General features: G+C 44.1%; 2 long non-coding RNA genes across 2 annotated transcripts in view; both read right to left on the bottom strand.

Annotated features, from left to right (window-relative positions):
• LOC141370195 (uncharacterized) overlaps positions 1–2,530 on the bottom strand; it is a 127,215-nt gene extending 124,685 nt beyond the window's left edge. Inside the window, exon 1 of the long non-coding RNA XR_012374040.1 lies at positions 2,432–2,530. This is a non-coding gene — a long non-coding RNA (uncharacterized lncRNA). The remainder of the gene's footprint in view (positions 1–2,431) is intronic.
• Positions 2,531–3,707: 1,177 nt separating this feature from the next.
• Positions 3,708–6,357, bottom strand: LOC141370196 (uncharacterized). The gene is made up of 3 exons (XR_012374041.1): positions 6,237–6,357; positions 3,889–3,987; positions 3,708–3,802 (listed from the first exon to the last, which is right to left on the bottom strand). It is a non-coding gene; the product is annotated as an uncharacterized lncRNA (long non-coding RNA).
• Between the last annotated feature and the right edge of the window lie 3,624 nt (positions 6,358–9,981).

A 9,981-nucleotide genomic window follows, 5' to 3' on the forward strand; every position in this document is an offset into this window, starting at 1 on the left:
AAAAAAGAGCAAGAGGACTTCCCTGGAGTTACCCTCACCCCTCCCACTCCCTCCAAGAACCACGGCAGGGATCATTACCCGAAGCTGAGAGGACACAGCAGCCCACTCAGGCTTTTCTGTCTCCCCAAAGCTTATATGGACAGAGCAAGGGAAACACAGCTGGGGACTTGATTTGACTACAACTTGAACTTGCTCCACGAGCAGAGGCCTCCCCAGAGCCTCATGCAGGACCGAGGGCTGGTTCTGCATGGACCTCTGACCAGCTGCGCAGAACAGTAGCACAGTGACCTGTGCTTCCCCCTGTGAAGCCCGGCTGGGGCCTCAAGTGTTGGAGATGCTGACTGAGTCTCAGTTCATGGTGTGGGGAGTGAGGGGACGCCAGACTTCACCCCTTCCTGACACCCTCACAGCCTCATTAGGAAAGAGAACTGGCCGTGCACCTCCTCACCGGCACGGGCTGGAGTCCATAGTCTGGCTACTGCGCTGGTTGGAGCACAAGAGAAGATGGGCCCTGCGGGAGGTCCGGCCTTGGTCGTGTCTGCAGGATGCAGTACGGGAACCGCCATGGCCTGTCCCAAGGCTTTGGGGCACATGCAATTGCTTTTTTTTTTTTTTTAATTAAAGTATAACATGTCCCTTTCTTTTCCTGCTACCTCCTTCTGCAGCTCGACCACGTTTGTCTGGTCAGCAGGCCAGTCAGCACAAGTCCGAATCACGTCAAAGGGGAGATGCGGGGAGGCAGGGGTCAACCACGCTGTAATATTTAACTAGATTACTTAAGAGCAACTGGAGAAAACTCATTTTAATTCTCAACTTCAAAGAAAGGCCAAGGTGATTAGGGTAGCATCCCCTGGGGACACTCTGAGGTACCCTGGGTTGGAGGCCATAACGAATAAAGTAAGCAGAGCCTCGCTATCAGAAATCAGGGGCCTGACTTGTTAGCAGGCCTGGCACTGACGGGGGAGCAGAAGGGACAGAAAAGGGACAAGTGGCAGTGTAAACGAGAGAGAATCACAGTATTTCAGGCATCACAAAGTCACATCTCGGAACGTGAGTTCTGAATAATACACAGATAGGTCAACTTGAGGGTGAACCACTGTAGCAATCTGATTAGCCAGGGTCTTACTGTCAGATAGGTGGCAAAAATCAGACTCTCTATGAATATATGTGCTTCTGTGAGACACAGGACCTTGGGCTGGGGCTGCCAGCCCTTATTTGGAATATTAAACAGTTCCAAACCTCCCAGAGTATTTCAGCTGGCAATATCCCACTTGCGGGGAATCGGTTGTTCTTTAAAAAAAAAAAAAAAAAAAAAAATTGGAACATCACAAGCGGTCCTCATAATTAATCAAAGAAATGTCTTCTCGAACACCTCTTTTATCTAATTTCTATTTAAAAAACAAACTATTGCCATATACCAGCTACTGGGTTTGGTGCTGTGGTTCCAGCGCAAAGAGAAAAAGCAGATGTGGGCCTTGCCTTGATGAAGCTTATAGTCTTAGGCGGAAAAAGACCTTAGAACCTGAGAACAGGTAAACAATTCCAGTTATGCTGCTCTTTACGCTGGAAGAACCTTATTCTTATCCAGAAGCCAAAGACGGACTTCCTAAGGAATTAACAGCCTTCTGAGACTTCAACAAATCAGGGAGGTTTGATGCATTAAGAGATGATGGAAGAGAGTTCCTGAAAGGAAAAGCATTTCCGGGGGCCCAGATACGATGCAATACTGTACGTAGGAAAGGTTGAGGGCAGCCCCGGATGGGAAGCAGGACGACCACGCAGGGGAGATGGCTCAGAGAGCAGTTACGGAGTTCCTGACCCGCCAGATTACTGATTGGTAGCTTCACCCTTCAATTTAACAGAGAAGTGACATGGTTAATAGGTCCCTCTGGCTCCAGCATGAAAACAGATTGGAAAGTGGAAAGGGCTAAGAGGAGCTATGGAAAGGTTGAGTTAGGTAGGGAGAGGACAGTGTTTTGGATCAAAACCCTAGCACTAATGGGAAAGCAGGAACCATACTTGAAAGATACCTTTTGAAAGAGACACAGGAGTGAAATAAACAAAATTTGGAGACAGAATATGTTGGGTGTGAAGGGCCAAGAATGACTCCCAAGGTTCAGTTTGCCTGGGTGGCAGGGTGGATGGTAGTGCCCTTTCCTGATGCAAGAAGCAAGGACGGGGGAGGAGGTTTGGAGTGGGTGGTGGGTGACCATAGACTGCTGAGCTTTCTGGGTGCACATGTGGAGTGGGCGGGGGAAGGTAAAGGTTTAGAACCAGTAAAGATATGCAAATAGAAACAGAGGTAGAGAAATTCGAGAATCATAGCAATATATCAGAGCACAAGGACCTGTGGCTCTCAAACTTTCTGATGAAGACCTAGATTAAGAAATACATTTTCTATCACACAAACAAAAATTACCCTAATTCTTACCTCTGCCACGTGTGATGTTCCGTGATACTCTGTTCTTTCTCCCAGTGCAGGTCAGAGCCTTCTGGGTTGATTTAATGACCTGACAGTGAGTTGCTACCCTACAGTTTGAAAATTCTCATTAGGAGAATGCCTGATGAGAAGACAAGACGATCCAAAATAGAGCCTGGCTAGATTCTATTGTTCGAGGCCCAACTAGAGTAGGTGGTGCCTAGAAAAAAGAGAGGATCCAACAGAGAGGTAGGTGGAAAGGGCCAGGGAGATCCCCCGTTACACTTACAAGAGGAATACAGCAGCTCCCAGAATCCCATCCTCAGCAGGTACCCCCCAGAGCTGGGAAGGGACAAATTTCCACCTTAGGTTGCTTTACCAGAGCAAGAAACATTTCCTCCTCTTCTCCCCCACGCCCAGGCTTCCCTTTTATCTCGTTGACCAGGATGGTTCACATGACTCGCCTCAAGCCAATCACTGGCTTAGGGGGTAAAATTACCATGATGGGCTGAGGCTGATTAACAAATTCATGCTCATCCCGTGAGGCTGCAGAGGGATTACTCTCCCTGAACACAGCGTGGGTAAACACCTGATCTTTAGGGCTCTACCAAGGAAGAAGCTAGGTGAAGCAGTTACCCAGACTGCTTGCTAGTTCAAGTGTGGTTCAGGGAGGGACCAGCAACACTGGCATCACCTGGGAGCTTTTAGAGCTTCGGAATTGCAAGCCCCACCCCAGACCCGCTGAATCCGAATCTCCACGTTCTGGAGATTCTCAGGTGACTCGCATGGACCGGCAGTTTGAGAAGTACCGGCTGAGACAGCAGTAGGACTCACAGTATCTACCAGATTGCATCCTGTTGTCCTGCTCTCTGTCCATTCCTTCTACCACTTATTCTTAGGTCATGAATCCCAGACACATGCTTTGCAAGGTTTTGCTTAATTGACCCAACAGATCCTCTTTTTAATTTTCTGCATAAGGAAGCAGAGCAGTGTTTTAGGATAAACACAGCGAGCTCCCAGCTCTGACCTACTCAAGCCATCAATATTATTCCTTCAGATCACCCTGTTCTGTTCCCATAAGGTATAAAATCCTAGCCCAGGGCTGACAACGTCCCTTGGCTGCTGGAAAGTTCTATATTCTTGAACAGCCCTAGGCAGGATTGGTGGGTTCTGTTTGTTTTTTAAATTTTGTTTGTTTCCTACTATAGTTCCTTTTAAAACTGAGTCTATAGGATTGTAGACTCGAGATGAGAACTCCTACCTACAAGCAGTGTGGGTAACCCTCTCCCCGAGGTCCTAGCAGATCTGAAGGGTCGGGGCAAGCTCCATTTAGTGACTTTGTCCAGAACTGGAGGCTCTGAGATCCTGAGACACACAGAGGGTCTAGAAAAAATTGCAGAGAAAAGACAAATTTAGTTAAAGAATTGGAGCACTGAACCTAAAAGAAAATGTTAAAAGAATTGACATACCTTAGGTGAAGAAAGGAAGACAGAAGGCATTAAGCATATAGAATTGGATGACACTTCACTGAGGCTTCAAACGAGCAGCTCTCTTCAGGCATTTTCATTCTTTGTTTAAAAAAAAAAATAGGTGTTGGGGCACCTGTGTGGCTCCTTAGGTTGAGCTTCCAACTCTTGATCTCAGCTCAGGTCTTGATCTCAGGGTTTTGAGTTCAAGCCCCACGATGGGCTCCACGCTGGGTGTGGAGCCTACTTAAAAAAAAAAATTGGTGGGATACTCAGAATTTGACTGTCAAAGGATTAATGCATAAGGCCTTTCTCAAATTGCTTCCTCCTCATTCATGCCTCCAACTTTACTGATCACCTGTTACATACCAGGCGCTCTGCTCTGACAGTGTTATTATTTTACTCTAAGTGGCATGAGAACATACCCTTCTAAGAATGGTGAATATGTCAAGATGGCAATTCATTTGAGACAACACCGATTCATCTGAGAGTCTCTGAGATAGTTCTGATTAAATATAGCAACCTCAGTATAAAGGCACAGTTTCCTTATGTGGCGCAGACGCTTCTCCGATCTGCCTCCAAGTGGCTTTTTCTGTCCTTGATTTCACTGCTCATCTCCCCCACCTGCCTCTCCTTTCCCACCACTATACCCATCTTTGCGTGAACGTGCCAACCCCTTTCACGCAGTTCCCTTAGTTGGAATAGCTTTCTCTCTAAAATATCCTTCGGTGCTTTGAAACCCTTCAAGCTTTTAAAGCTCATCTGTATTCTTCCCTGCAAAGGCTTCTTGCCACTTAAAATTAACAATGGAATTAAATCAATTAAAAACGAACTCTTTCCTCTATATTCCTCTCACACGATGCTTCTACTAGGTTGGCACTTACTCTTCTTTGCATTAAGGTAGCTTTTTTTTCCCCTGCCTCAACAGTAAGCTTTCTAAGAGCAAAGACCATGTCTTATTGTGTTCCCCTCAGCACCTAGCTGCAAACCTGTTGATACAGTTAGTGCTGCTCACCAACTATTTCTGACTAGTAGAGTCTTCTGGGTGGGCCTAGTAGGTTTACCCTTCTTGGACCCCAATGGTTGGTTAGAGACACATAGTTCATTGTCACCACTGAGTTGTATGTAAAGCAGTGTGTGACCCCTTGGGCCAAAATTCTAATCACCAACGCAAGACCCTTCAGCATTGTCTTTTCTCTTGGCCGCTGTGACTGTGAGTGTTTTGGAGAATAGCTCCTCCCTCTGCTGGGATAATGTCAACTTAGAGCAGAGCCCCAGCTGACCCATGATGGACATGTTGAGTGAACAAGAAATAAATTTTTGTTATTTAAACTCACTGACATCTATGGCTGTTTGCTATGAAGCAAAGTCTAGCCCATGCTGAGTGATACACTTAAAAATGGTAGGTGACCAATAAATACCGCAAGTCTATAATTAGAAGAAACAGCAGTTCATAATTTTATCAGTTGTAACCTAACCAAGTAAAATTGCCAGCCTTAAAGTCAGTTGTCAAGAGAGGCATCGGAAGGTAAGATGAAGAGTGTAGGATATAGAGCCGGCATGCTGTCGGTTTGCCGACTGGCTCTAAATGACCTTGGCCGCTGGTCCTCCGCAGAATCAGCCTCCTCCAGTCCCAGTGGGAGCTTATATTTATCTTGCAAGGTTGTTGTGAGAATTAAAGATAATAAATGAATGGTACCTGGCACATGGTGGAACTCAATACATTACAATTACAATTGTTTTAGGTATGTTTTTCACATCGAGCCACGTGAAAAGTGGGAAATGTGAGAAACCATACGTATTTCAATTTAAACCAAGTTATTCCCTTCCTACGGACCAGTGGCAAGATGTCCCTCCATCCTCCTGTCGCTCATCCTTCAAGAAATAAACAAATTTGGGTCCTTATTGATTTTTTTTGAAAAGTGTGGGAGGCTACTCTTTGTGTTGAGATAGTAATTTAAGACTAAATCTCAGTTTCTCATTGAAAAATAGGACTGTTTTTAATGAATTATTCATTTTTCTAGTCTCTGTACTAGACACTGGTGACTCATGTTAAATAAATAGATATATTGAAAAAAAAAAGAAAAAGAAAATAATAAGACCCTGGATTTGTTTTTCAGTTTTTGTGGATAGAAAAGGGGACTCATCTGCTTGTGACAATCTCAGTTATATTTATAAAATTTGAAAAATTATCCTGGGTCAATGATAAATCTTTTCTGTGAACACAGTGTTGCCTTTTGCCTTTTTGTCTTGATTTCCAACACTTGCTCAAGTGTACTGAACTCTTCATCCCAATACACTTAAATAAAGGTTTCTAATACTCTGCATGTCACAATCCCCTGAGAACTCACAGTTACCGTCATGGCATTTTCACAACTTGATTACACTCCTGGGCTGCGAACAGACATAACTTCAGTCCCTCAGTGTAAACAGAGAATGACTCATCCTTCCGGGACAGTAAATAGCAACTTGGAGAGATGCACATCATCTTTAGACTTGTTACACCTGTAATGTAGAAACACATCCCCTCCGAAATACTTTATACGTATTTTGATATGTGCTGAAAGAAACACTGTATTCCAAAGATAGGTTCCTATTTCTAGGGCTTTGATAAGAGGAAGGAAAAGCTGAACATCCATATTTCCCACTAGGATCCACTTCTGCACTAGCACCAAAAAGTATGAGAGGGGGAAATCAAGTCAGAAGACAAGAAAGCCTCTATTAGTCTTCTCTGCTTCCAAACTAACCTTCTTTCCTGTGTCCTTCATCTCCTATCCCAAGTCTCTGCCTTGGTTTTGACCTATTCACTTGAAAGAAAAAAAAAATCAGATTGAGTTAGGAGCACTTATAGAGCTACTACATGGTAGATATTTCAGTTAGTCTTTAGGATGACATTTTTCTCTGTCCTTAATGACCTTATTATTCAGTGCTGAAGAAATAAAGAAAATTAGTAATTATAGGCCAGCCTGATGAACTATGAAGTCTCATTCAAAACATGCAATCATGACGGGGTGACTGGGTGGCTCAGTTGGTTAAACACCCACTGCTTGATTTTGGCTCAGGTCATGATCTCAGGGTTGTGGGATCGAGCCCTGCATCAGGCTCCACACTCAGCACGGAGTGTGCTTGAGATTCTCTCTCTCCTTCTTTCTCTGCCCCTCCCCCCACTCACACACGTGCTCTCTCTAAATAGTCTTTAAAAAACAAAACAAAAATGTGCAATCATGAAAAATAATGTTTCCAAGAACATATGTTGTTCTAGTGAAAATAGTAAAATACAAAATTACATAGATAGTCTGATCCTAATTTTGTAAATAACATCCACTCATGTCCTTATACAGTCAGAAAAAACTTGGGATCAGATTGGCACACTGAGCACACCTGTCTACTTTTCCTCCCTCCCTGAATTCCACTGGAATGCCACACAAGAAAACTTACAATAGAAGATCAGAAAATTTGACAATTTCTTGGAAAACACAACAGAGAGAATTGGATGGACAAAGCAATAAAAGCTTTTAAAAAAGTCATAAAAAGGATACTGCAAAGGTAAGAGCTATTTGTACACTAACTAGAGGAACTTCAAGCTCAGTGTTAACTGGTACAGTGTAGGGAGGGACCCTGTCAATCATTATCTGGTCAATAAATTAAAAGATTGCATTACGAACTCCTGGGCCTGTCATGATCTGCCCATGTCCCTCATATGCTGAACGTCTGGAAACAGTGGTGTTTGCCTCCATGTTAAAGCCTCATTCCTGCTTTAGACATTGAACCTCGGCCTGTCCTATCAGAAAGGCTGGCTCTGGACAGGGAAGTAGGGCAGAACTTGATAACCCTACGCATACGACAAAAGGAATCAGGGTGTGAAGAGCTGACAAGAAAAAGACAGCATGAGATGCTTCTGATATGAGAGGTTCCCAGATCTCACATGCTGGGCAGAGAAGCCTCCCAAACCGAGATCATCTACCTGCACACCTGCAAGATTCTACTCAACACACCCTTAAAGTTGGCTCCTATCATGAGAACTTACATTTGCTGGGATGATTACTGCAGCCCTAAAACAGAAAAGCAGCCATGTGAAAGAAACACTCAGACTTCTAGATTATGAAAAATATAATCACCATTCCTTAAAGATTGAGCTGAATAACCAAATGGGCACAGATGAATATTAAACTAATGAGCTGGAACATTTGGCTAAGGGGCTCTTCCAGAAGGCAGTGCAGAGATAAAGAAATTTCCAAAAGCTCCCACATCCATCTAAAGAGTTGATAAAGGAGGGAACAAAGGGAATAGATAGAAGGACAGGCCAAAAAAAAATCAGAGCTGACTGTTGTTTAGTGCTGAAGAGATATAATGAACTTGTGGATTTTTGTGTATTTTATTTGTTGCCATTTATTTCAGTTTCTGAAATTTTGGTGCTCAGATTGTCTCATCTTGGGCTGGTGCAGTGTTCCTCAACCGAGGGCCATTTTGATCCCTAGGAGACATTTAGCAATGCCTGTAGACATTATTGATTTCCATGACTAGGTATCTAGTGGGTAGACAGAGGCCAGGGTTGCTATTAAACACTGCACATGCACAGGAGGAGTCCTACTGCACAGGATTATTTGGCTCGAAATGTGAATAGTGCAGAGGATCAGAAACCCTGAGCTAGCAGAGACCCCTTCAAGGTGGCTCCTACGCCTCTTAGGCATAACTTCTGGAGTGTTCGTTTACTTCCTTGCTTTCCCGTTCAACATTACATCTCCTGGGTCTTCTGCCCGAGCCCTAGAACCAGTAACTTCTACAAAGATGTTTGGGTTTTTTGGTGGGATAGGAGATAGAGACAATAATCTGAGGATGCTCATTGCTGCTGGGCTGTCATTGTTTTCAAGAGAAGTTCAATATTAAAGAGACTTTCATGAGGTGGGACCCAGAACCCATATCATATTTACACGTCATTGACCATCATGCCAAGTGGTATAAAAGCAGGTCATCCAATTCTGCCCGGCCTTATTAAGCTTCTGCTCTGATCCAAAGTGGCTATGGTCTCTTTTCAGTTTTCCACAGATCTGCAAGGAAATTAGATCTTTTCTGGCTGATCTGTGGATTAAGTTGGAAGCTGAACTCTTTCTAGAACGGAGTTTGTCTTCTTGCTTGGTCCTTGGACATGACTCAATTTCCTCACTGAAACTTCACTTGCAGAAACAGGTGGCCAGCTCATGAGCCATGGTTTGCCAATTTGATTGTTTAAAAACATTGTTCAAAAATATGTTTTATCTTGATTACTAAGTGTTTTGGCACCCCATAAATTTTGTACTTTAAGTGAGTACCTCACAGCCCTCACCAGTCCTGGCCTTGCTTGGTGTTCTCTTTCCTAGAGACTCACTAGGTTCATTTCACAGTGAGTATGATCCTCATGTGCTGGTCTAATATCACTTTACCGCATGGTGCCACACATTTTCTGAGAAGCTGTTTATTCTCTGCCAACCTAAAAATGTCTTCATGTAAATCTTCCTGAGTGAGTGAGGAGAAAAAGAGAGGTGGGGGGAAAGGTTCAAAAGCAAAGAAAACAAGAAGGAAGTGACCAGTGCTCAGTGAACCCACACGTGTGAAAGGCTAATCCAGAAATCACTCAGTAATCACCACCATGAAAGTAGACCAGGGTGACATGGTTGGTTACACACATGCTCACCTTCCCCACCTCCCACAAGGCCTCACTTCCTAAACCAAAGTGACCTTCTGGAATCTGGCCTCTCTCCCTCAGCTCTTGACCCCTCCTATGCAACAGCTTCTACACACCATTAGCTTCCTTCCAAAGTCCCCACTGGCTTCTCATCCAAAGCAATACGATTTTTCTGTTTTCAAGAGAAGGGCACTGGCCCATGTGTCCAGTGAACAAAGGCTGGAGTGCAGTTAGAACCCTCCAAGGCATTTACGCATTACACAGGGCAGTCTGAAAGGAGGAGGAGGTTTCAGGCAAAACAGTGCTTGGAACTCGGCTGCACTCAATGTTCAGGAGCGCTCATGGGTCAGTCACGCTCAGAGGAACAGTGTTGAAAGAATGATTATGTTTTAAGACAGTTTGGCTGTCAGCCAAATAACATATTACTGCCTATT

Source organism: Callorhinus ursinus, unplaced genomic scaffold, assembly GCF_003265705.2.
Source record: "Callorhinus ursinus isolate GAN/ISIS: 27379988/994484 unplaced genomic scaffold, GSC_fseal_2.0 scaffold28, whole genome shotgun sequence".
Taxonomy (NCBI): Eukaryota; Metazoa; Chordata; class Mammalia; order Carnivora; family Otariidae; genus Callorhinus; species Callorhinus ursinus.